The following is a 27,300-nucleotide window of genomic DNA, read 5'->3' as shown; positions in this document are numbered from 1 at the left end:
TCTCCAGTGGCGGTTCTGCATTCTGGTAAGGATAATTATCGTATATAATTGCGATTCCAAATGAATCAGAGGGGATAAGCCTTAACAGGTACTTGTGGATAACCTTCCAGGTAGCAGTTGCTCTCTTCCCTGAGAGCTCTCAGGGAAGAAATACACATTTGTTAGTGAATGGTATCAAAACAGATAATGAGTCTGAGAGGTGATGCTGTGTGCATCTTGCATCCTCTGAACATTTAGACATAAAAACTATAGAGACTCAAACTATGAACTGTCGTGAAATGTAGAAGTTCGTCAAAGGTGAGATGGGTCCAGTCAACATGTCGGCTTTGTGGAGTTACGTTAATTAAGTTGGTCTTGTTGAAATACTCACGTTCCACAGTTTGCACTCAGCTTTGTTCCTTTTCTTCCTTGAAGTTAAACATTTGCAGAAGCATCACGGAAGCTAAATTTATACAGGTAACTAGTGCCAAGAAGAAAAGTGAGCCTCAACAACAAACATTGCAGGAAACAATTCCTGAAGCGTGGGAAACTCCACACACACAGCAACAAAGTAAAACTGCTAACAGATTATTGTGTTTGATGACACAATGTTTGATCAAGGACACAAATTATGCCACGCTTCAGATGTCTGCACTGGCTTCCTGTAGCTGCCTGCATCAGGTTCAAAGCCCTGACTCTTGCCTACAAAGTTGTGAACTCCCTCATCCTGGTCTACAATCCCTCCCACCCGCTGGGCTCTGCCAGAGAACAACATCTTGTGGTCCATTCACATCACCTGAAAAGGTCCCAGGCTAAACTTTTTAGCTCTGTGGTTCCACCATGTTGGAATGATCTACCCAGCTGTCCTAAATAAGTACAAGCCAGAGAGGAAATTTATTAGGAAATTTAGGAAAATATCTCCATGACGTGTGTGTGACTGTAAAGTGGGTAGGGACAAACTACTTTCACTGCTTCCTGCAAAGTAAACAGTTTTGTAGTGTCTATTGTGGCAGCCACAAGGAGATGATAAATACATGGGAAATGGACAAGAGTAAAATCTATGTAACTTTAAGAGACAATGCTAGTGAGTGGTTCAATTCCTGGTTCCTCCTGGCTACTTGCTAAGGCGTCCCTGGACATGACACTGAAACCCCGTAGTAGCGCCGACATGTACTGTCTGGCAGCTGTCCAACCACAATTTCCCCAAGAGGATCAATAAAGTATTTCATTTATTTTCTTGCACACAGTTTGTTTTATAAACTACAGTATAAACTGAAGGGAACTCAACAGGGGAATACGTGAAAACACAGGCATCCAGGTTCTCTGTGGTTTAGTGAGTGTTAAGCCAGGACTTGGAAAACTTGCCATAATTGGTGAAACCATTAATTCTGCACTGAAAATCCTGAAGGAGAATGTCCAGTCATCATTTTGTTAACTCAAGCACACAGCAGGACAGTGGTCTGAAACACACCAGCAAGTCAGCAAGTCCAATTCTGAATTGCTCAAAAATCCCAAAATTAAGGTCTTAGAGTGGCCCAGTCAAAGCCAGGACTTAAATTCAATGAAGATGCTGTGGCGTGGCCTTACACAGGCCGTAAATGCTCGAAATCCCTCCATTGTGGCTGAATTAAAACCAATTCTTAGATGAAGAGTGGACCAAGATTCCTGCAAGTGATGTGAAAGACTCCTTGCTAGTTATCACAAATCACTTATTATTAGGTTTTGGGGCAATTACTTTTTCACATAGGGCCAGGCAGGTTTGGACAGCTTTTTCCCTGAATGTAATCAGCATTTATGCATTTTATATTTATTTGGGTTATCTTTGTGTAATATTACAGTGTGGTGATCATTTAAGTATGAAAAGTATGCAAAAAATAAAGGAACGGGACAAATACTGGTCATAGCACTGTAGCTCATCAATTTCTTCTCCAGTACTACATAAAAGATACAATATTTCTTTACTGTGTTTTTATTAACTGCCATTAAAGAAATCTAAATAGTTTATGGAGATGTTTTCAGAATATACTAAATTTTTCACGGATAAGTATGAATCCCATTCTTCGAAAGCTCTATTCACACAACCAGTTGCAAAATCATAGCTTTCTATGCCTTCACATGGGTTTTTGATTCATCAATGGAAGTTTTAAGCATCCTTGAAATTCTCATATCCAATAACTTCTTAGATTTATGTTAGCTTTACATTTAGAGAATGTAAAGAAGGAATGCAGGGCTTTAAGCATTCAAATATATTGTTACAGATCAGTTCTATGCACTGACATTACAAAGTGCTGCAGCTCTAACATGTTGACATTCAGACATTAATGTAGAGTACTCATAGAGTATTTGCTCTAAGCAATACTTACATAAATAACAATTAAAAGCTAAATCAAGTAAATAAAAAGAACTGAAAGAAGAAATCATCATGTCACAGCTTCACACTGCTGTTGCGTCATTAACATTATGTAAGAAAGAGTATGAATAATTTCTGTATCTCAACTCTATTAGTCTGTTTTATTCCTCTGTGGCTTCTTTTAACATGTGGCATAATGAGAGTGAATATTTTTAGGGTCACAACAGCCCAATTAAATAAGTCTTCATGCTTCACCAAGTTAAAGAACAGTCCTTTTTAAAGTCCTGCATGCTTACACAGCACAACTCTTTGTTGTATAACCTTTTAATTCTTATTAATGTAAGAAGTATGGTTTTAAAGGACATAATTATAATGCCAGATACAAGTAAAATACGCTGTCCGCAAAAAAAAGTCTGTACTGGTGGCCAATCCATGTGTGAAAATGATGTGTCATGCTCCCTGAACCACTTTTTACGAGCCTAGTGAATCCTGACATTGTCATCTTGGAATATGTCTGTGACATCAGGGCAGAAAAAATCCACTGAAGTAATTACCTAGTCATTCAGTATAGTCAGGTAGTCAGCTGACCTCATTCTTTGGAGACATAACGTTGCTGAACCAAGACCTGACTAACTGCAGCAGCCCCAGATCATAGCACTGCCCCCACAGACTTGTACATTAGGCACTAGACATGATGGGTGCATCACTTCACCCGCCTCCTTTCTTACCCTGATGCTCCCATCACTGTGGAACAGGGTAAATCTGGACTCATAACAGGAAGTGGCTGGGGAACAGAGTGACAGGAGTGTGGCCAAGAGAGTATGAGAGACAACAGGGACAGGCAAATAAACCAAATGGGGCAGGATCTTGACAATTAAAATATGAAATGAAAAAGTGGTAAAAGGTAATGTTGAGGTAATGGCTTTCAGTATTCTATTAGCTCCTTCCTAAAAAACTATGTGTGGGCACAGTTAGAAAGGGGGGGGGTTATTAATTCCAAGGGTTCACATTCTTTTTCCACTCGCACTATGAGGTTTTTATGGTTATTGTTAATAGTACATGAAAGATTAGAATTTCTTTGTGTTATTATTTTAGGCACATTATATTTGTTAATACTCTAGACTTAGATAAAGATCAGATCACATTTTATAACAAATCAATTCAGAAAACCATGACAGTCACATTCAAAGGTTCACACACTTTTTTTTTAATGGCTAAAACATTTGTTTCCTACTACTGAAGAATATTCAGTATTCAGACGTTCAGGCAGCATTGTCATTCCATGAAAGCTCCCAACCAGTTACATTTTTTCCCTCTAATACAATCTACCCAACAAATCTAATCCTCTGACTCATAATGTAAAATGTGTTGCAGAAGAATTCTCTTTGTTGTTATTGATGCTAAAATTATTAGAGCAAAACTCAGCAAAGGCATTTAATTGATTTAGGAATATTTCATCACATGTTACATAAACATAGCTTTCATATTTCCCAACTCATAATAGATGTGATATGTTGTAGTATAACATGATTAAGTAGTTTAATTAAGTACATAATTAGTTTAAAGTAGTTTGTCCTTTATGACATTTGTTTAAAACTAGAATTACAGTACTGCCATTTGCCTCTGCTAATCCGTGACAATGTAGTTTACACGTCTGTCCAGACTCATATTCTAATATGTTTATTCATGAGTCCAAGTGAATGTTTGTCTCAGATGTAATGAAAATCCTTCCAGACATGATACAGATACAGAACCATGAAAATGGGACATACATGTTGTCTGGACTGTTGCTGTTGCTGCTAAAAACTTCAACTGTAGGAACTTTATCAGAAATAACACAATGTGTCATTTACATATCTAATTTAATTTAAATAAATACAAGGAGAGAGCCTCAGACCAAGCCTTACCTCAGGAACCAATCATAATGGACAGCTGTGGAGATACCAGAGATTGAATCTATTTTAATTCTATCATAACTAGCAAAAACGGTGAGGCCCCATTATTTCTTATTTTAGGGCGCACAACAGTGAAGTCACTATCTTTCGCTGTGTCATTGACGCAACATGAGGCAATCATCAGGCAATATGTAGAAAACTCCCCACCACAAACGGAGTCTTTGAGCTTGTTTGGCGCGTCAGTGTGAGACAACAACATGACGGTGGCTGTGACAAGAAGTGACAGCGCGACTGCGGCACAACACATAGAAAGTTGGGCTGCATGGTTTCAGCTGACATCAGTCAATCATGATACAAAGACTGGGAACATAACAATAGGAAAGTAAAACACTGAAGAAAGGGAGTACTCCTGCCACCCGTCGTCTCCCTCCAGTCACTAATCATGTGCCGTGTTTCAGAAGAAAACACAGTTTGTAGATGGAGCTGGTACAAGTTACAGTGCAGCAGCTGTATAATAATCAGTAAACTATTGTTTTCTCACTATCTTTGTCTATCCACTGTCCACAGATCCGCTCACACTCTATCATCTCCTTCTTCTCATTGTCACGCACAAAGAACTTTGTCATGTACAGTTTTGCACACAAACAGCATGAGGCAAACAGCACATTGCAAAAAAACAATTTGACAGCAAGCAGTGGTGTTTGTTGTGTTCTTTCCTGCACAAAGCAGTTGGATTCACACTAACCTTTGTCAAACTCAGCAGTGGTCTCTAATAGTCTCATATCTACAGTACATATCAGCATGGGACGCTTTATGCTTCCCTCCTTCTTTTCTGACCTCATATTTATTGTATAAAGTGACACAGATGTTCAAGATTAGGGCTTCCTATCAATAACTGTGTTCTTTTATTATTTCATGTGTAAAATGTTAGAAAAATTGTGAAACATGCAATACAGTTTTTTAGAAGCTGTGTCTCAATAACAATAAATTAATTTCAAAGTTACAATCATGATCCACGACGACTATACAATTTTCAAAATCCACAATGCATGTTAAAAAAATACAGTACGTGAACAACAATGCAGCAGTTAGTAGGAGTGGGTTAAAGGTACTTTAACCTGGTAAATTTGGGAAATTTCAACCGGAATACCCTTTGTAGTCAGAATTCCAACTTACTCTGACAACTTACTGACAACTCACCAGCCCTGACCTCAAAATCTAACACGTGTGCTGCATGTAAGTTGTTGTAGTTTACTGTTTATTAGCAGGTCCATCTTATTTGTGTTTCACATTAAAACATTCAAACACACAGTACTGTCCAGCTTCTGAGGGCAAGAATTGCTTATTTTGGGCAAAGGCCTACAAAGAAATATGAAACAGATTAGATATTTCATAGTTAAATCATTTCTATACCAACACTTAAATAAAGTTTTGAGGCCAGTCTCTGTAGAAATGGGTACCCAGCTAAGCTAAGCACAACAACCTCCTTGTTGAGGTAAAACAAAAAAAGAAAATATGGCAGAATTGCAGTTTTCTAGTTTATTTTGTGATGTCATTCACATGGCACTTGGCAATATAATTCATGGCAGTTACATATAAAGATAATTGATGGTATTTAGTAAGACTCATTTGCTTTGTCATCTGTTGTTCCTCACCTCTGTTGCCCCAAGCACCCATTCTCAAAAGTGTATTTCCATAGTGTAAAGGTGTAAGGGGCCATTTAAGTATAGAATGCTCATGTGACAATGTGTATGTAACCTTGGACAGAATGAACTGAAGAAGTGAGATGAGTTTTTATTCCCCTTGACTATAAGACACAGGTCTATACAGTAGGCTCTAAGAACCATGCATTTTAGCTTCCTCAGGATGCCTCCACTGAAAGGAGCCAGTGGAGGTGGTTAGGGCACCCGATCGAAATGCCTCTTGTGCACCTTCCACTGGAGGTCTCCCAGGAGAACCCAGAGAAGAGCCATGCTGGAGAGGTTACATGTGACCTTGGAATGCCTCTGAATCCCCCAGGAGGAGCTGAAAAACATGTTTGGGGACAGGGACATCTGGGCTCTCTTGCTCAGCCTGCTGTCAACATGACCCAGCAGAAAAAGAATGAATGGATGGATGTTGAAATACATTTTTATTAAAGATAGATTAAACTTTCTCAGCCATTTGGATTAAAAAAAGAACTACTACTACTCAAGACGTCTTAACCACTCTTCCAGGATAATGTAATGTAATGTATATGGTTTTATGTCATTTAAGTCCCGTAAATATACATCTACACGGTGACGTAACATTAGTCCATCTCTTACATTTTGACATTCACGTTTTAACCCAATCACATGACTCTGGTGTTAAGTGGCATGGAAGCCTGCACAGTAATTAGCGAAGTTTAAGTCACTAATTGCTTTCACTGTGGCAGATACAGTAAGCTGTAATACTGTAGCAGACAGTAAATGGTGTCACCATGACAACAGCTAATTGGTATCAATGTGACAGACACTCGAGGGAGAGAAGGCACCTCGCAGTCTACGATGGTTGCTAAGATACAGTTCATCGGTGGTGTCTGTGTGTGTGTGTGTGTGTATAAATGCAAGTTTAAATAGATATCTTTAGTGTGCAAGCAATATATGCACCAAAAAAGGCAAGTCAAATGTATTTGTACTTCAAACACACACACACACACACACACACACTAATCTATACTGTCAGTCAGGATTTGATGACTCCTATATTTCCCCTGTGCTACTGTGCCTCTCCTCGGGGGTTTAGAGTTACAGTTCAGAATTCAGCGTATAGAAGTCCGTGGATACAGTTCCCACAGCTCAGTTTTCAGGGTTTCACAATCTTTTGCACCAGAAATTGTTAAATAAAATAAAATTGATCACTCACCTCTTTTAGGCTCACAGTGTTTTTATGATCACTCAAATTCACAGTTTTGTTTTAGTGTCACTAATGCCAACAGCTTTTCTTCTTTCTTTTTTAACAAATAAAAGTCCTAGCAAAGCTTGCAAACTATTAATCTAGTCTGTTTTTGATCATGACATAATATACACTACTTTCAATTTTCAATGTCAGCCTGTTTTCCAGGAATTACTTACAAAAAATAGCCCTGGTTGAGAGGTTCTTTGTAAAAGACTGACATATTTTTCGCAGTCCAAACCTGAGCTAAAAATAAAATACAAACCTCACATCACTTGACCAGAAGCTTGACTCCAACTACGAGCCCAACAAACAAATGCAATGCAAAGACTAAGAGAAACAGTTCTCCAGGACTCCAATTGACCATCAGTCAGGTCATCTACTAACGGAGAACAGTCAACACCACTGTTACCTGTTGTCTTCACAGGAGCGATCGACCAATGAAGAGGATTCACTAGTCTCCTAGAAGAACTTTGCTGCCCATTTACAGTTTGCTAAATTAAAAGGCTGCTGGAAGATTGTTCTGTGAGCTCATGAAACCAAAGTAGAACTTTTTTAGCTTGATTGAGAATGTTATTTTTGGCAAGCATAGGAACTTTAATCTGTAAAACATAGTAGTGGCACTATCACAGACCAAAAGAGTTTGCCATGTATACAATAAAAGGATAAATTATGAATATCATATTTGTCTTTCTGGTTTTACAAAGACTCTATGGATACTATGGATAATGTAATGTAATCTAACATCAGATTATGTTTGGGTCACATTTAGGCAGAAACTGATAAAATTCAGGTTTCACAAACTTGTGAAGTAGTGTTGAACATTTTGTATCTTTATTGGCAAATGACAGCAAAGCAGCCTCTCCCAGCTCTGCAGAGAGTGTATAGAAGAAGCTAAAATGCAGCAGTGGAAAGCAATAATGAGACACATGATTTGCCAAATTTCAGCAAAATGCAATTAATGGTCCGCATCATATTGTACATGACAAACAATTAAACAAACAGTGTTCCCACCCACCCTCAAGCCAAAAAAAACAAACACATTATGCGTGAATGAAATACATCATTCCCTTAAGTGTAATGAAAATTCAATCAGCTGTGCCTGAGATTGTGCGCTTAAATGCACAAGCTATTAAAAAAAGCCTCTTTTGACCAATCGGCATAATCATAATGTGCCATCAGAGAGAAATGACACACGTCCTTCCATGAAGTCATGCCTATTTCAGAGCAGCAGCATCATGAGATATTGAATGTGATTGTGCATGAAAGACGGGAAAATGGACAGATGGAGTCAATCCACCGTTCTCCACCCATTTCATCAAGGCAGAGAATAAAAGACAAGTGGAACAGTAAGTCACTGGCCATTACTCCTCTATGCGTTTGTAAGTAGCTTTCACACTAACTCAGACTTCTGAAAGCAAAATAGTTCATGTCTGGTAAGTCTGGTTTGAATGTAATTTGATGTAATGCCCCATCTGACATAGAGAAAAACAGGATAGACTTTACTGCACTGTAGCTACCTGTGTGGTCCGACCACTATAGCAACCGTGAGGGTGGAGTTTCTGTCTGCTCTTAAATAGAAATTGGATTTTGATATCTAACACTCCTGTTTGTCTGCAGTGCTTGCAGAGTTCTAAAACAGTTTGATGTGCACGTGTATTTTTTTATGTTTGTATTAATGCCACACTCTGAGCAAAACCTTTTCTTTGCTCACACGTCATAAAATAAAAGTAAAAAGACAAACAAAACATACAATCCACAAACACTGTGATTTTGGAAAGGTTTATGTGGATAAACAATAAAGTGACCATAACTGGGAACCAGGTATTTAATTTAATACATAGTAAATACTATGCCCACTTGACAACATTTACAGTTTTAGGTCTTATTGGGTAAGTCACTACAAGCTTCTCACAACTGGATTTAAAAAGTTTATTCAAGTTAATTAAATTAAAATAAAAATTAGATTAAAATCTACCTGTTCTTGGCCACTACTGACAAGTAATGTATTTAGAAGTACAGTTTAATGTACTAGAAAGTGGACTAGTAGTAAACCAACAGTATATAAAGGTTTATTTGTAATATACTTCAAAGTGTACATTCAGAAACCTAAAAGTGGGCCAGTTTAGTCCCAAGAACTATTGGAAACTTTAGAAACACTACAAACTACAGGTACAATGTCATTAATAACCTTACTACTTGTAAGTAAAATTGAGAAATATACTGTATTTGAACACTACTTAAGTTTACTTAAGGCTATAAACTTTGTGCAGACTTTTTTTTTCCCATAAATGTTTTTGTGGTACGTGTATTGAAATTTCTTGGTGCTACGTCTTCTTTTGCACGTGTCCTCTCCAGACAACAGACAACAGTGTGAAAAAAAAGACTGCCAGAGGTGGGCATTCATCCAAACAGCTGTTTAAAAGCATCTGGCTAATGGCAGCCATACATCAGCCGGAGTTACATATAGTCCATGTGACTTTAACTGTCAGACAAATGCTTATAAATGGGCTCTTCAGCCTGTGTTATATGACCTATAATGACTTTCCCTGGATGTATCTCTCTCTCTCTCTCGCTCTTTCTCCTAATATAAACTTACACGTGTACACACATGTACATCTATAAGCTTCCCACTGTATTGTGGAGGACAGACTATTCACTATAGGACCTTGTACTTACCCTTCATTTTCACCACGTTATGTTACTTCCTTGACAAAAATATAAAGGAGCTTTAAGCAGCTAAGCCACAGCACTTCTTACATGACCTTTCCAAATGGTGATTGTCAGTATGTGTCGAGCCGCAAACCCAACCATGTGTTTAAGACCGAGTGCACTGGCAGCGTTAGATTGTGTCAGCGTGTCTGACAGTGCACCTTCATGATGGCAGCAGAGAAGTGATTAAACATCACGGGTTGGATCCCAGTTCCCTTAAGTCATCATTTCTCACTCCTCGATCCTCGCTCTGAAGTTCTTCCATGTTGTAGGACATCCCAAAGCCTCTTATGTTGATCCAAAGAGCTGGAATTGAGGAGTCATGTTTGAGGGGAGATAAGTGAAGGTACACTAGAGCATCCTTTGCAGATGTCTTTTGTCAATCTATCACTTCATTCAACATTTGTTGGTGATTGGATGATGCAGCTGATCAGAATGCATTGAAATTCTTTCAGAGCAGATTGCCACCAAACACACACAACAGAACCAATGTAAGATACCCACAAGTTTCTAGATCCACCATGGTTAAAGTTGTGGATCTATTTTAACTGAAAAGAACTGTCTTTATACACTGATACACTGATGTGTAAGATGTCAGAGGAAAGAGTGTCTGACACACTTGCCTATTTCCTCTATGGATCTAGAGTAGGAGGGGCTAAGGTGCCAGTAAAAGACTCAAGTGAGGGAAACATGGATGCAGCGTTAAATTGGGATGTACTCCAAGTTGTAGACTTCATTTTCGATGAGCACTGTGACAGCTGAGAGTATTTTAACCAATCAATTGAGAAGAGATAGATAGGGTTCTGTTCTCTAGAGCTAGACTGGTTCATATATGACTGAAGGGGCGACAGTTAGCTGTGTCTCGTGGGAATTTTGTCTGTGTTTACTTTGTGTGCTGGGTTCCTCAAGGATTAGTATTTGAGCCATTGGTGTGTAGTTTATATATGAAACGTCTCAGCCACGTAATATATAGAAACACAACATATGTTATCAGCATTAAGAACATCAACACTTGACTGCTGCTTAATGATGACAACTTTTGTTGTTGGTGGTTATTGTTGATGAAGGATGTTCTCTTTTAGCCTCTTTCCCCCTTTTCTCACATCTCTGCATTGACTACCTGAGTAATACCTGTGTCATCTCACAGATACTTCTCAGGTTGTTTGTGTTGCTATTAAATGAGCAAAATAGCGAAATAGCACTGTGGATTTTGCACCTTTGCGTTCATAAATATGCAAGCGCTTCTTGGCCCAAGTGTCAATGAAAATACTGGGAGCAGAAAATGCAAATAGTGACTGGGATTGCATCTGAATACCTTTTGGCAATCATAGATGCAGAGTAATTTAATAGCTGGATGTTACTTTTGAGGCTCTTTGTGTGTTTTCATAAGGAAAGTGCTTTTATAAAAGCACAACAGGTGTCTTGGCCAGCTACACAACAGTGACTATTAGACATGTTTGTGTGTGTCCCTTTACCAATGTCTTACTGAAGGAACATCGGGTGTCAGCTGCAGAACAACAGCTTTAAATCTGGAAAATAGTATAGTATAGATACAAATTCAAGTAAACTAGCCATATTTAAATAGTAGTGCAGTTGAAACACTATTGAAGCCACACCATTTTCCATGTACCTTTAAATTTCCAGCATCTTTCATGGATATACCCAACTATACAGGTAATAATACTCAAATGTTTGTGTGTAACTCACAGATGCAGATCTCCAAAAAGAATCTAATAGAAAACAATGGTAACCTGAGCAGACACAAAACGTTTAAAATGATAAATGTTTTTCTTGACGATAACAAAAGGCAATACCAGCCCAGCCTGTGGGATCAGTCTGAGAAGGGTTACAAAGCTTTTTCTAAGGCTCTATCTATCTATCTATCTATCTATCTATCTATCTATCTATCTATCTATCTATCTATCTATCTACGTATGGAAAAGACTTGGAACAATAGTGAACCTTCCCAGAAGTGGCTGAACATTCAAAATGAGTCAAAGAGCACGGTGGCAGCTAATCCAGGAAGTCCCAAAACATCCAAGAGGGCTTCTCCCACCTGAATAAAGGTCAGTTATCATGACTGTTAACTGCTAACCCAGAGGAACATTAAAGCTCATCTGAATTCTGCCACACTACACCTAGATAAGCCTCAAACCTCTTAGGAGAATGTTCTATGGACTAATGAGACAGGGGTCCCGTTACATCTAGACTACACCCATTACAGAATTCCACAAAAATATCATCATAACTATGATCAAGCATGGAGGCTGTGACTATGTTTCTGCTGTTTAACTGTCAGGCGACTTAAAATAATTAAGTGGAACATGAATTCTGCTCTTTCCTATAGAACATTACATTACTCACAATCTGTGAGTTCAACTGCAATTGGGTTAGACATCAAGGTAATGATCCCAACCGTAAGCTTATATCAACCTGCACATGGCACAAAAGGAATAAAGTGAAAGTTTTGGTCAAAGTCAGACTTTGATCTTGTGTCTCATATTTATCTTTTGATATCAAACCCAAATATTTTCAGTCTGCAGCAAAAGTAAATGAATTGGCCTCACTGTTCCAATACTAATACTACTACAGGGGGGAGTGTGGGTATTTCATACAGGGGTTTCACATTAGTTGATTTAAGTATTAGACAAATGTAATTATGACCTAAAATTTGCATTTTGTGTTTGCTCAGGTTGCCTTTGTTTTATATTTGATTTAGTTTGAAGATCTGAAACACTTTATTCACCTTTTTTGATTTGGCACAGGGGATCAGGGATCAGGATTTACATAAATGTAAGTCACAAGGTAGAGGTTGAAGGGAAATACCTGTATACCAGTCACCAGCCCAAAAAACTGGGAAACGTGGTGGAAAACTGAGGCAACATGTGGTGAATGGTTACTAAAACTGTAGTCTATGTGGCTGAAGAAAGCCTGTCTGGATAAGCTTATTAACTCAGTGCCAAACACGGAAAAAGAAAAACTGAATTGATGTCAAATGTCCCTGTGGCAATCTTGGCAATTGCACTGCTTAAATCTTGTAAGTTTCTCTGAGTAAGAACCAAAGCTTTTCTTTGGCTCCTTTATTGGATAATCTCACTCATTTGATGTGATTCATGCAAAACTACAGCACCTGCAGGAGAAGGGCAACTCTATAAATCCTCAAACAAACCGAAATGAATCATGACCTTGGATTTATAGTCCTATGTGCATTCTGACTGCTTTAGAGATATTAAGCTTCAAAGTTTTCACATCTTGGATAACAAAACTAATATACTGAACTATATACACTCTTCATTTGTGAAAATAGCAAAATCAGTCATATGACCTTAACTGGAAAGCCATGCTAGCCTAGCAGAAGCCAGAAAGAAAACCTCATTCACACAAAAACCTTCCCACAGGGGTTTCCAAATATCTTAACAGTTGAGGAAGAGGGATGGGGATCCAGTCACTAAAACCACTTGTCAAGGTGACCTGGGCAACAGCTTATAAAGACTAAAGTGTTCTGATTATGTTACAACAAAATAAAACATCAGCGCAGGACGTGGCGGTTGTTTTTGTAGGAGTGTGCTACTCTAACAGGCCGGATGACGTGGGTTAATAAGTCATTTTTTGACATAAATTGTCCTTCTTCATCTATTTGTATTGACACAATAGAAGCAAGGTAAACTTTGTCATTCTCTGCAGGGCATAGAGGTAGGTGGAAACATCCAATCCTTAATAGATTCACCTGGCAGCATGGAGAAAACTGTAATCCTTTGTTTAGTATTCAGACAGGAGCATTGTGAGGATGCAGCTGAGAATGCTTTAAGGGCCAAATTGTGTGGAGCACATTCACAGCTCAAAAGGCACTGGCTGCGACTCTGAGGGGTGTATCTGAGGACGGCAAGTAGTCTGGAAGGTTCAGTTTCGGTTTTAAATGGACCAAGCTGTATTATGTGTTGTCCAACCGCAAGTCTGAGTGCTTTTACCTAATCTGCAGTGCCAAAGTCAAGGGTAAGTAACTGTCATAGCCCCATCCTGGCTCCATCACACCATCTCCATAATCTCTCTCAAAGAGCTGCCTTTTGCATGTCTTTGTAGTCAATGAATCGTACAAATGGGGATAATAGCGCATACGCTTTCACACATTCATGTCTCGAAGGCATTCCTGATGTTGCATACACGAATAGGTGTAGGAGTAGCTGTGTGATAAATGACACATGACAGCTTGAGAGAGGATTTTACCACTTCCTTCTTCCTCCTCTGTTCAAAGAAAAAATTACAGCCATGCACGATGCTAACATTAGCATGCTTATAACGATATTATTAACCTGCTGAGAAAAACCACCGAGGCTCAGTTGTTGTGGTAGTAAGAGGAGGAAACTCAGGCAGGATGTTTGGGCTCCTTCTGCGTAGGGATTCCCTGTTCTAATGTGTTTGGTGCTCAGAAATAAAGTACAACTACAAAGAGATAATAATGTAACAATATGAAACTGCAGAAAATATTGTAGTGAGGAGCCTACAAATAATGATCACCCTAATGTCCTCTTGACTTGCAGTTCATTAATTATCTTTCACACTCGTGACTTCACCATTATGATTCACAGCCACTGCTCTTACAACATAAAAAACAACACAACAACTTCATCTTAACTGCTTAGCACCATGGCAGGCAAACAGAGTTAGAGATCAGCTGACCACGAGGGAGCATTTAGAAGTAAAATAGCCAGATATTTCCCATAGGCAAATGTAAAGACATTTAAGAGAGCTATAACAAAGCGCTAAAAATATACAGGATACAGCACTAACATAACCAGCTTCTGATGTTTCCCTTGTTTGAGCTCTATTTCATTCCCAGACAGCGTGGAAAATGTGTGGAACATTTTTTCATGTCTTCTCTCTAAGCAACTCCTCCTTCACCATCAACATGACACTGGACAATGGTGGGCTCATCGCTCTACCAAATCCACAGGGCTAAGGCCTGAGCACAGCAACCTTGGCCAGCACACACTGCCGTGACTACTCCAATGAAGACACTGAGCAGATTACAGAGCTTTAAAATATGTTTAAAGTAAAGCCGCTGCTGAAATGGCTGCAGGAGGACATCAACCAGACAGATAACAGTTCAGCGGAAGAAGAAGAACATCCTAACATCTTTGATGCTTTGTAACCTTTTCCAGCTCTATATAAATAAACAATTCTTGATCGTAGAGCCCCTGAAAGCTCCTTTTGACAAGGTGTGGCTCACATAAGCGTATTCTTCTTGTGCGGAGTAAACTCAAAACGTTTGAGTGGTTTCTGTCAGTCAAAGTAGCTCAACAAAAGGTTCACATACTTTTTTTTTTTTGCCACTGTATATTCTGGAGATCCAGAGTTCAGAGATCCACAGCTGCTTTTCAAGGCACTTCTACCTCAGTGTCTGGTCCAAGAATAATTCAACGTTTACCCCAAATGTTTCAGGACTCCTCTATTGCTAGGTAAGTACAAATGGGAAAAACATAGCCTGTATTGAGTTGAAATCGAAAGTGATTAAAACCTGATTTAAAAAAAGGCTGAGTTAGGAGAGGCTGGCAGCAGGATGCGCCGAACAAATACAAAACTTTTTACTTATCATGTTCATTCTACTGGTCTTCTAAGGCTAAACTTCCTCCCTTCTTCTGGAAAAGTCACAGATTGAGTTGGCGGTGTGAGAGAGGACTTTAATGCCACTTTTAATATTCTATCAATAGCAGGGACACAGGAGGTGAAGAGATAATAGATTCTGACTAGTGGGTTATTTGGGACATTCACTTTAGAATTGGAAACCACTTATTACTGTGTCTCACTTGCTCTGTGGCATTTGTTCGCTCTCAGAATAACAATAAAAAAGTGCTGAGGCCACTCTCGCTGTCTCTTCGTCTGTCTATGACTCACTCTTCAGTTCAGTTTCAGGACACTTTTCATTGGGAGCGGGAGCGAGCTCGCCTAGCTGTCGTCACTGTCATTTGGATGTGAGAAAACTGCAGGTCTGTTAGCACTGTGTGACCCAGAAACCAGCTTGTACAGTTATATAAAAGAAAGATATGTCTGGCTCATTTGCATTAAGTTATGCTGTACATATCATTGAAAGTGCTGACAGTTTAGAAGAGAATGGATCTGGGCCTCTTTCACTTAACTGTAATGGCAGGGGCCTCATTTCCCTTGTGTTGAAACTGTATTTGAGTTGAAGCTGAATGTGAACAAAGAGATGATTTAGAAAAAGGAAACAGATTATAAAAGCATGCGGCTAAATCATTGTGTAGCCACACAATAATGTACATTAATGAAGATAAAATGGCATATGGCTGATAGATGTAGAGAGCCACTGGACTAAAACATGGAAGCCACTCATTTGGTCGAAAAGTGTTTGCCTGGCACATATATTAAAAACCTGGCCTCTAGGTTTGCTTCCATGTTCCACACATTAGTGTTTCTGCGTTGGACTCCAGCTCGTACTAAAGACTTTTTATTGCAGTTGGCTCACAGAGATAAACGTTGCATTTTTAGGATGTGGGAAAGTTTTCCATGGATTAAATATTCGTAAAAGAAAAAGTTGAACCTGACACTGATTACCTTAAATGGATCCTAGGAAACACTGGCTGAAGAGCTGAGAGGTGGCACTGTAATGTCATGTATAGTGGCAGCTTTTATCATCAACTATCCCTTACCACCAGCCTTGCTCACCTGCCTCCCTACTCCCTCCTTTAAAATCTCCCACTGATGCAGACTGTGGGGCTGGAATTTTGTGGACTGGATGTAGAGATTAAGTCATTGTTGTTCATGCTTCAGGCATTACTAGGGCTGGAGCCAGTGGCACAAAATGATACGGCTGGGATCCACCATCGTCCTCCACCACACTGCCTGCCTAAGGGGATTCTGGAGGGCAAAAATCCTCCACCACAGAATAGCCCTCTGTGACATAGATGGTCTGGGACTCTGTGTGTTCTACATTGGCCAGAGGATTTGACACTTAGCAACTCCAAATTATGCAATGGGTTGAGTAATGCTCTTTCCTTGAGGTTTAGTTAGTCTTTAATTATAGAGAAATTTCAGCGTGTTTCCTAAATATTTGTGCTTTTACATTTGAATATGTTTTGTCCATATGGGGCTACTGTACCTTCATACAGCAAATACAGTTAAAATGCTAAATTCTTCCTCACTGTCACTCACTGTGTCTTCAGCTATCAACCACATTCGATTTATGAAGGCTGACTTTAAAATATTAAAATACTGTGTAACAGTACTCCCTCTGTGTCCTTCTTAGAATGAGATCAAACTCATTATTCTTTTAAACTTTCTCAGGCTGCTGTGTTTCTTCTCTGTCTTCTGTCAGTTTCTCGCTCCTTTCAAACTGTGTTTGAGCTTTAATACCTTTGCTTTTTGTCACTCCTTATCTCTGCGTGAGGTCACATTGAAGAAAAGGGTAAAAATTGAATTAGAATTCAGAATTACACTGAGTGGGGACAGCATAATAACCAGTGCTCAACAGGGACTGTTGAAGTTTTTTCTTTTTTACCAAATCTGCTTTGTGACGTGCTTTAGAGAATTGGCTAATCCCCAATAACACATAAACTGACAGGAAAAAAAGCTGTTTCTTTTCTACAGATTTCTTTGTATTTGTATAGTGGCTAAACACAACTAGGCTGACTCCTGTATTCTTTTTTGCTTTCAGTCTATGCCACAGTTGGAGATGTGGGCATAGAGAGAGATACAGTTGAAATGTCCCCTACCAATATTTCTACAACTTTGTAATTTTAATGAGTTGCCAGGTTTGCTTGCTTTCTATTGTAACTCAGACACAGCGGTTGTAGTTGAGAGTGAATGGCTATGAATGAAAAGAGGTTTTGACTAAGTAGTATTAATAATGATGACTTCATTGATCCTCATAATTACATTTTTTAGCTGTGTCGGCTAATATTTATTTATCAAACGTTATTAGCTGCTGAAATGTCAATCATAGTTTGTCCCTTATTTGCTGACCATCCATCCATCTGTTTAATCTGTGCTTTTTCATTTTACTAAACAATGCTTCTAGACAAAAGTTAGTCAGTGTAGACCTGGCTATTCTGCACAGCAGTAATGGTAATGTTTTTGCCACCCAGGCCTCCAGTCCCCACAGAGCCTACTGTATGCATCATTCAGTTGTAGTTTTTGCCTGGTGTCTCTATACTTCTATTGGATTGTCTGGCTTGTCGTTATGATCCACTGCTGATTCTGTTTGCCTTACAATTAAACAGCTGAACCTTTACCTGCTGCCTGTTTGAGTTGCCTTTTTGGGTCTTAGCTCTTCTATAATCAGTCCAAACAATTACCACAGCATTCATATTTATGGTAATAATGTTATCCTCACCTTGCAGGTGAAACACAATTTGATTTCCTATTTTTTGGCTGATTATATCATGGACATTGTATGTTAAGTGAACTATCTACAGCATGTAAGGAGCAGTTATACATACCCAGAATGCCACAGACACCTCAGAATAGACCAGCAGAGAAGCAGGCTGTGGACAGACTGTGTGTGTGAAGGTGTGTGTCAAGTGTGATAATGCCCACTGTCAAACAAACGACTGAATGATATCACATTACCACATGAATAAGCTGGATAAGTGAGTGTGTGTGTGACTTGTTAGCCAGCTAGCTCACTAATAGCACAGGGTGATAAGGAGAGTAGGGCCGACAGCTCTGGGAGAAACAGCAACTCGTTGTAGCTTGATGTGTAAATGGCTTTTTTTTTTTTTTTCAGCTGCAGAAGAATAATGACAACACCTGGTTCAATTTTGGGAATTGCTCAGCAGGTGGTTGCCACGGTAACCTGCAAGTCAGCAGGGAGGCTGTTTCATTCTGTGTGAATGACATGAAAGTCGCACCCTTGCCTATGAACAATCATTTGAAACGCGTTTTTAGTGCTTACAGCCAAGGTGTGACAATCATCTGGTTACACACATTCACTTCTACGAGTTTCCCTTGTCAACCAGCTGCAGTCCTCCTCTACTGGTCACTGGGCAAGAGTATACTGTTCATATACAACTATAAAAAGCTATAAAAAGGGTAAAGTATTGAAAAGGAGCCCCAGTGTGTAACATGATAAAAGGTAAGATTAGATTAAGAATAGGCGTTACGCAGAAAATTGATAGGCAACTATCTAACATGTGCCTTGAGTCCAGGTGCACCTGGGCCATATTAGTGACTGTGCTGAAGTGATCAATGTATGCACAAAACCAGAAACCAATACTTTCTCCTGCCACTGGATGTATGCTGTACAATAATCTTTACAACCTGTCAAGGTGGATCTTCTATAGATCTGCTTTTTCAACCAAAAGTGAACACGGAAAAGAGATTTGAGAAATTGTTCTACCAGAAAAACAGAGAGTTTTTAAAAGTATTGCTTTTTCGTTTATTTTATCTCAAAAAACTGGTTTTAGGCTTGATTGGCTGTAACCGGTGATCAGCCTGAGAAAACAGATTCTATGCCAACCACATTTACAAGCATTTGGATCACATCGTGCACTAGAGCGAAATGAAGCAGTGAGAATTTTTCCTCGTCACCGGTGACCTTTTTCACCTGCAGCTCTGTCTAAAGTTTAGAGAGAGACAGTTTAGACTCTAAACTGTCTACATACAGTAACACAGACAGTAATATCACAGGTACACAAACAACATATCGTTTGCTTGTGAGTGAAGAAGACATAGTTCTAATTTTTGTAAAGCCTATAAGGTCAAATTAAAGTGTGGAAAAACAACAAAAAGGTTTGGTGCCTTGTTATATTCTATTTCTATTACCAGTTGCACCTGCTACAACTAGAAAAGTACAAATACTAATAATAATAATGAATACTTACTGCAATTTATCTTTACTAGTAGGTTTTGCCAGTAACCCTAAAGGTGGAGGTCTGATTTTCTATCAATATCATTACCATAGCATGCCAGTTAGCTTGTTATTTATATAAGCTGTACACCAGCTCACTTATTTCATTTTGGAAACTTACCTAGGAAGGAATCATTGGCTGTATTATAGATTTTAAACAGTAAAAGTTTAGGAATTGCAACCAATGAATTGCACTCGAGAGCTCGAATGGGAGCAAGCACAAATGGACACACAAGAAAATATTATTATCATTATTATTATTATTCATACTGTTTTTCCGATTAGTTTGAAATGAAAATAGTTCCGACTTCAATGAGTTTATAGTTGACCTCCAAAACTTTTGATTGCTAAATAAATTGTTTTCTTTGAATAATTATCAGGATTGGTCTCAGTTGTTAAACATTTGATCTAAAACTGTTTTGCTTTAAATGAAAATAGCTTTCTTAAATATGCTTTATTTCACTGCAGATTAAAGAAATTGATTTACCCCATAGTGTTGGACAGTTGTATTTAGAGTGTGGTTGCCGGTAAACAAAGGGGGTTATTTAGCCTGATACTCACTGTGGGACCAAGTACCAACATGTCATTTGTAATGGGTAGAGGCTTCCATATTAATGCTCATCCAACTTTTGTCATATTTAATTATACCAATTATGTTAACTGTAACATCTCTCAGAAGGCTTGTGCTTTTTTTGATGTATTGGATGCTTTGCTTTATCAATCCAGCGCACGTATTTACCTGTATTATCCACTCTCCAATCTGTGTGAAGTCACCGTATCCAAGGTTATTACCACATATGGCTGTTTGACTTCCTGTGCAGAAGGTAATGTAATTCCAGGGACATTATGCAAGCTAGCGTGAAATATGCATTAGGGATCACACAGGAAGAAAAGCTCTTATTTTAGTAAAGTAGTACTTAAGGTGATCTTACCAAACTGTTGTAATTTTAAAAAATAGATAGTGTCTCCTTTTGCCTCCTTGAGTTCTTCTGATTGAATTCACCTAAATTCAAATAAATGCAATGCACTGTGGGATAGCTGTGTCAATTCAAAGCATTTATTTATATGTTTATAATAGTGCATCAAATGACAATGAAAAAAATGTAAAAGGGATTTCTAATAGTGATGAAACTGCAGAGGATTATCTTCTGAATCTGCAGACTGAGGTTTATGGCAGGCTATTGCTTAACTAGCCTATCCACAACTTTGTGCAGCAGGCAGTTGTTTTTACCAAAAAGGCTTTTAGAACACACATAGTGCACATAGTGGCACATTTACCCACTTAGCAAGGCCAAAGTGGGTATAGAGCTTGGACAATAGGCAGGGCTGACACATGCTCTTCAGTTATATAAGGTATGATAGTCTGTAATTGCCAGTTGAACCATTCACACTCACATTCAATATGTCAGTTAATCTAACCTGCATGTTGTTGGATCGTGGGAGGAAACCAGAGCACCCAGAGAAAATCAAAGAACCAGACAAATGCGACACATGCAAACTCAACACATAAAAACGACTAGATTAAAACATAGTACCTTCTTGCAGTGTGCCATCCATTGCCCCACCACCTCACGTTGTTGTGCATATTTCTGGAATGAATGTGTTTTGGTTAGGAATTTACTATTTAAAGACTCCAGCAAATCCAGGCTCAGGATGGGCGGCCAGCTGCCTCGACTGGCTGGGTTAGTGGAAGGGGGAGAGAGAAAAGATCAGCAGGCAACAAAAAAAAACAGTTTTTCAGTGAGTCACTACACACACTTCAATTACAAAATTAACACTACTTGGGTTCAGGGTGGGCACTTGAACCATCCAAGGCTACCCAGCTTCATGTGCAGCAAGCTGTGACGCACAGTGTGTTCAACATCATGTCAGTCATAGCTAGCATTAACGTTTTCCCATGCTGACCGCTGTCCACCACGTCACTGAAACCACCAGGTGAATTTAATAGGTGCTGCATTAGAATACGATCTGGTGACTGTGGAGGCCACTACGCTGAACTCAAAGTCATACTAGTGAAAGCAGCTTGACATGATGTGCACTTTCTTATGTTATCCTGACAGAAGCAGTCATTAAAAGATAGATTGTGGCCATAAGGGGCTAAACATGGTCAGTAACAATATTCAATCCGTGGTATTTAAATGACACTCACCTGTAATTAAGGAGCCCAATGAGTGTCAAGAATATATTCAACACATTATTACACCAACAGCAGCTTGAACTGTTGACACAAGGCAGGATGTTTACAACAAATTCTGAGCCCACCATGGCAGCAGAAATTGAGATCTGTCAGATGAGGTAACATTTTTCCAGTCTTCTGCTGTCAAGATTTGTTGAGGCTGTGCCAGCTGTAGCCTCAGTTTGCTTTTCTTAGCTGACAGGAGTGGGAACCTTATGTGATCTTGTGCAGCTCTACTCCAACCAACTTGAATGGCCATGCTGTGCATTCAAATTATTGTTGGGTTGGTTTTGGTTAGATTTGTTAACAATAAGATGGGTGCTGCATTAAAATGCGAACAAAAGGTCTATTACTTAATAAAATAATCTTGACATGGCTACCTAAAAAGGTTGCACTGTGACTTTCAGTGCCTACATGTGGTTGTATGGATGAACACTGCAGCAAAAAGGGCTGTTACTCACTTTTGCTGGTATTAGTAATGCCATCTGAGCCTCATGCAAATGTAACCCTGATTTCTTATGTGTTAGCGTTGTCCAGTCTCTCGTGGGTAATAAAAAAGCTACAGTTTCTCTTGCATTAATTATTGTTAATGTATACCAATACAGAAGTACATGGAATTTTCCTCTACCTGACCTTGTTAATCTCCTTGTGTTAACTCAAACCATTCCCAGTGTAAACCAGGACAGGTAGGAACTAATGTTCTTAAACAAGGGAACGTCCTAAGTAACTAAGTGAATATAAATAAAATATATTGTTATATTATAGTAATAATTATAGTACAGTATAGTAATTATAGTGAAATAATTATGATCATAAATAAAATGACTTGATTCCTCTTGTGCAACAAGTGACGTTGACAATGCTATCAAAGCAGAGCAAAGATATGACGTGATGTGACATGTAGGGGCAACAGGGTGGTTAACAGGGTGGGGCACTGTTTTGATGAGCAGCCCTGGGTGAAACAGACCGAGGCTGCTTGCCTACTGGTAGTTTAGAAGTACTGTTCCCAAGCCATGCAATAACAGTAGACAGACATGTATCCTGTCTTTGCTGTTCCTGAAACTTTTTTCAGGTTCAGCATGACGTTCAGCAAAAACTGGGTCACTGGGGCAATACCAGCTGAGGTAATGCTGTCTGTGGAGATGATAGGAGAAATGACACACTGATCAGCTTTGCTCTGAGTTTCTGGTTTTGGGTCGCTTGGACATGTCCTCTGCATTGGCATGTTAGCTTCACAATGTATTATGTTGTAGTAGTCATAAACATCCAGCTCAAGTGTCCATCGGCAACATCTGCCAGTAGGATCATTATCCACTGGAGTTTTCTCTATATCTATATTTAGAAAGGGTTTATGATCAGTGACCACTGTGAAAGAGCTGCCAGACAAGAAGCCTTTAAAGTGTCTCATGGACCAAACAACTGCCCAAAGCTCACGATCAAAAGTAGACTTTTTTTTTTTTTTTTAGTGTGACTTGCATAGGCTATAACATGTTTCTTATTGTATTGTCTTTGAGCCAGCACTGATGCAATGCTGTCCTGTGAAGCATGTGTGTACAGCAAGAAGGGCTGCATGAAGATGGGGTGTGCCACAATAGGTGGATGAGTGAAAGCTTGTTTTAGTGACTGAAAAGCATCCTAGCATTCAAAAACCCTTTAAACCTCTTTAAATTTTGCTCCCTTTTGGGTAAGTGCATGTGGTGGGGTAGCAATGACAGAGAGATTTTTGACAAATTTATGGTTGGAAGAACACAGTCCAGTGAATGCTCTTACCTCTGTAGTTGTTTTGGGTGTAAGCTATCTATGAACCTTGTTAAGGTTCCTTGCGTTAAGCCTGATTCCATGGCTGGAGACCACATGTCCCATGAAGGTTGCTTGTGTTTGTGCCAGCTGGCACTTTCTGGCTTTCAACTTAAGACCAGCAGAACGAAACTGGCTGAACACCTCTCCAAGGCTCTGTAGGTGATCTGTAAAAGAACGACTGAACACAAGGACATCGTCCAGGTAAATTAAACATTCCTTTCTCAGAAGGCCATGGAGTACCAGTTCCTCAATTTTGGAAAGTTGGTGGGGCATTGGTGAAATCCATAGGCATAACTTTGAACTGGTATAGGCCACTGCCTGTGTTGAATGCAGTTTTCTCCTTGGCTCAAGCTCAACCTGCCAGTATAAACTTGATAAGTCAATTATGCTGAACCAGCATACACCAGACAGACTGCCAAATGCATCTGCAGGTCGTGGCAGGGGGTATGAATCTTTAATGGTGACTGCATTAAGTTTTCTTTAATCAATACAGAATCTGTAGCTGCCATCTTTATTTTGGATAAGCACGACAGGCAAAGACCAGGGGCTACTTACAACTTTCCTCAAAGATGTCTTGTGAAAGGAGTTGCTGCACTTGTCTATCTTTGTTCTCATGTTGGATGATGTCCTGTATGCTCTCAGTTTAATGGGTGGAACATTTGTTGTCTTAACGCTGTGTTGACTATGTCAGTGGGTCCGTAGTCATGGTCGTTAGCAATAAAAATGTCACTAAGTTAGCAGTAAGGTCTCAAGCTGCCGTCTCTGCTCAGTAATAGCAGAGCAGAGACAGCAGCTTAATTACGAGTGGATTGATTACGATCAACATCAGGTACTGATTGTGAATGGGAGGGTTCTGCTGTTTCCACTGAGGCTACATTAGTTTTCCCTATAAAGTAGTCATCATCACTGACTGACATCTCATCTCATACCCTGACATCTCAGGGAGAAAACCCAGGACGGACCCCCCTCCTGTTCCTTACTCTGAGCTTTAACTAAATTCTCAGACTTTCTATCTGATTTAGTTCTTAGTGCAGATAAAGTCATTATTGTGGGCGACTTCAATATCCATGTAGATGTTGATGATAACTGCCTCAACACTGCATTAAATTCACTATTAGACTCCATTGGCTTTATTCAAAATTGAAAAAAACCCACTCACTGTTTTAATCACACCCTTGACATGGTGCATGTTGAAATTTGTCATTTAATAGTCTTTCCCCGAAAACCCTTTTTTATCTGACCATTTTTTTAAATAACATTTGAATTTACTGTGTTAAACTTTACTTTACCTAAGAAAACATTTCACTACAGTAGATGTTTATCTGAAAATGCTGTAGACAAATTGAAAGACCTGATTCTATCTTTTATTTCTCATCAGATCTACCTATCTTTACTAACAGGCTACATACCACAGGCTTTTAAAGTTGCTGTAGTCAAACCTCTACTCAAAAAGCCTACTCTTGACTCTAAAAATGTATGTTAGCTGAACTCTGTGGAAGCTGAATGATGCAACAGGGCAATGACCCAAAACACACAAGAGAATGCTTTCAAAAAAAAAAAAAAAACACCTTTGGTTTGTCTTTCGTCTATGTCCTGCAATGGTACAGCCTGGTAATCGACTGCTGATTCCCTGCTCCTGTGTTGTAGGCTATTTAACTGGCATCACTCCATTTCCATATTGCCAAATTGTTTGTTAGCATTCATGCTTAAACTGCCTGCCTGATTACCTGCCCTAACATGTATCTTTAGTGGTAGGGACTAAGACTAAGAAGCAAGGAAAAGATGCATAAGGAGTGAATTATAAATTGAGTTTAACTTATAATTCATGTACCTTGGTGTTCATTCTGTCCCTTAAATCACAGATTTACTGATTTTTGCACTAAAAACTGCAGAAATCAAACATTCATTCATACACTGGTAATGATTAATTGATTATTGGAAATGTCAGATACTATCTATTAAGAAAATTGCCTAAAATCTGCTACCTTCCAGCTTTCGTTTTACATAATGGTTCCCCCTGTAAACCCATCCTGGCACTATGCATTATCTCTTAGATTTACAATTCAAAAAATAAGTGAACAAAAACATATGAAAAAAATCACAGCAAAAACGTTTCACACTGCAAGTCGTCTGCGTCAATTCCTATGTTGAAAATGATGAACAACTTTTTTTAAAATTGAAACTTTAAAGACATAATTATTGTGGAGCCTGAACACAATCCTATTCTTCAGAGAAACTGGGCCATGTGTCCATTAGTAATACAGTGGCTATTGCAGTTGAAGAACCTCAAAGCAAGATAATTTCTCTCCATCAGTAACCAAATCACAGTGAGATGGCAGAAGTGATCACAACTAGAATTTCAAATGAGTTCTTTCCCTCTAGGAAGCTACAGCTCAAAAGTCGGCAGTCTGTCTACATGAAATTAGATGTCACACTGTCATTTACCTTGTAGTCAGCCCACATAAGCAGAGCTCCACAGTCTCAGTCACTATCTCCTCAAAGCTCACAACTGCATGTGTTGAATTAGAACAAGCTGGAATACAAATATCTTTTTGTAATGAGTTTTAATAACAGGATTCCTCTGCTTTGTTGCAGCTGCACTGTGAGAGGAAGAGGAAAGAGAAAAGGGGATGAGAGAAATGTGGAAGGATGTTATTTTTTCTTTCCCTCCGATTGAATCCAATTTTCTTGCTTTCAATTAATTAAAACTTTGTAACACGTGCTGAATAGCAAGCATATCATGATTAGCTCACATTTTCTTTCCATTCTACTGTTTCTGCCCTTTCACTCAGTGCCAACACAGAAGATATTGTTGTTTATGTTTCAGAGCTTTAAATGGCTTGTCTAAACTGCCCATTTAATAAAAGCAGCCCATCGATAGAAACCACCATGGGTGTCTGTGTAGGAGTCAGATGTTCTGTTGGCTCAAGACTAAAGTTTTGATCATTTACATTTAGTTTTTTGGCACATGCTTTTATCCAAAGCAACTTAAAAGGGAGGTACAAAGTAAGCAAATATCTAAGCGAGGAAGGTGAACTTTAAAGTAAAGTGCCCTAGAAAGAGCTGTTTCAGTTTCATGGGGTATAAGTGCAATATTATTATTTTTTAAGATTTTAAGTGTCTATCTTAGGGAGGTTGAGCTGAAGATTCCTCTCTCTCATCCAGGCAGCGATGTCAGCGAGGCATGCAGAAATGCGTAGTGAGACAGTGGAGTCATCCGGTGGAAAGAACAGAAAGACCTTAGTGTCTTAAGCATAGCAATGACCGGAAGAGCGATGCAACTGAATAGTGTAACCTAGAGATGTAGTATAGATGGAAAAGAGTAGAGGACTAAGAACTGAGCCCGGTGGCACACCAGTGAAGAGGCAGTTAGAGTTAGAAACCTCCCCCTGCCAAGATACTATGAAGGAAAGTCCAGACAAGTAGGACTTAAGCTATCTAACCAGTGATGCTCTAACCAGCTCTACCAGTGATGCCCAACATTTCCCATTTACCATCTTACACAGGATGGTTTTGATCTATCAGTTGCTGCATTTTGGAGCCAGCACGTGTTCACTGTGCCACTTGCCATTGATGACGTTGTAATATTTCATATAACTATGTGGTGGAT

This window comes from Anabas testudineus, chromosome 10 (genome assembly GCF_900324465.2).
Source record: "Anabas testudineus chromosome 10, fAnaTes1.2, whole genome shotgun sequence".
Classification (NCBI taxonomy): Eukaryota; Metazoa; Chordata; class Actinopteri; order Anabantiformes; family Anabantidae; genus Anabas; species Anabas testudineus.
This window is presented reverse-complemented; position numbering follows the sequence as displayed.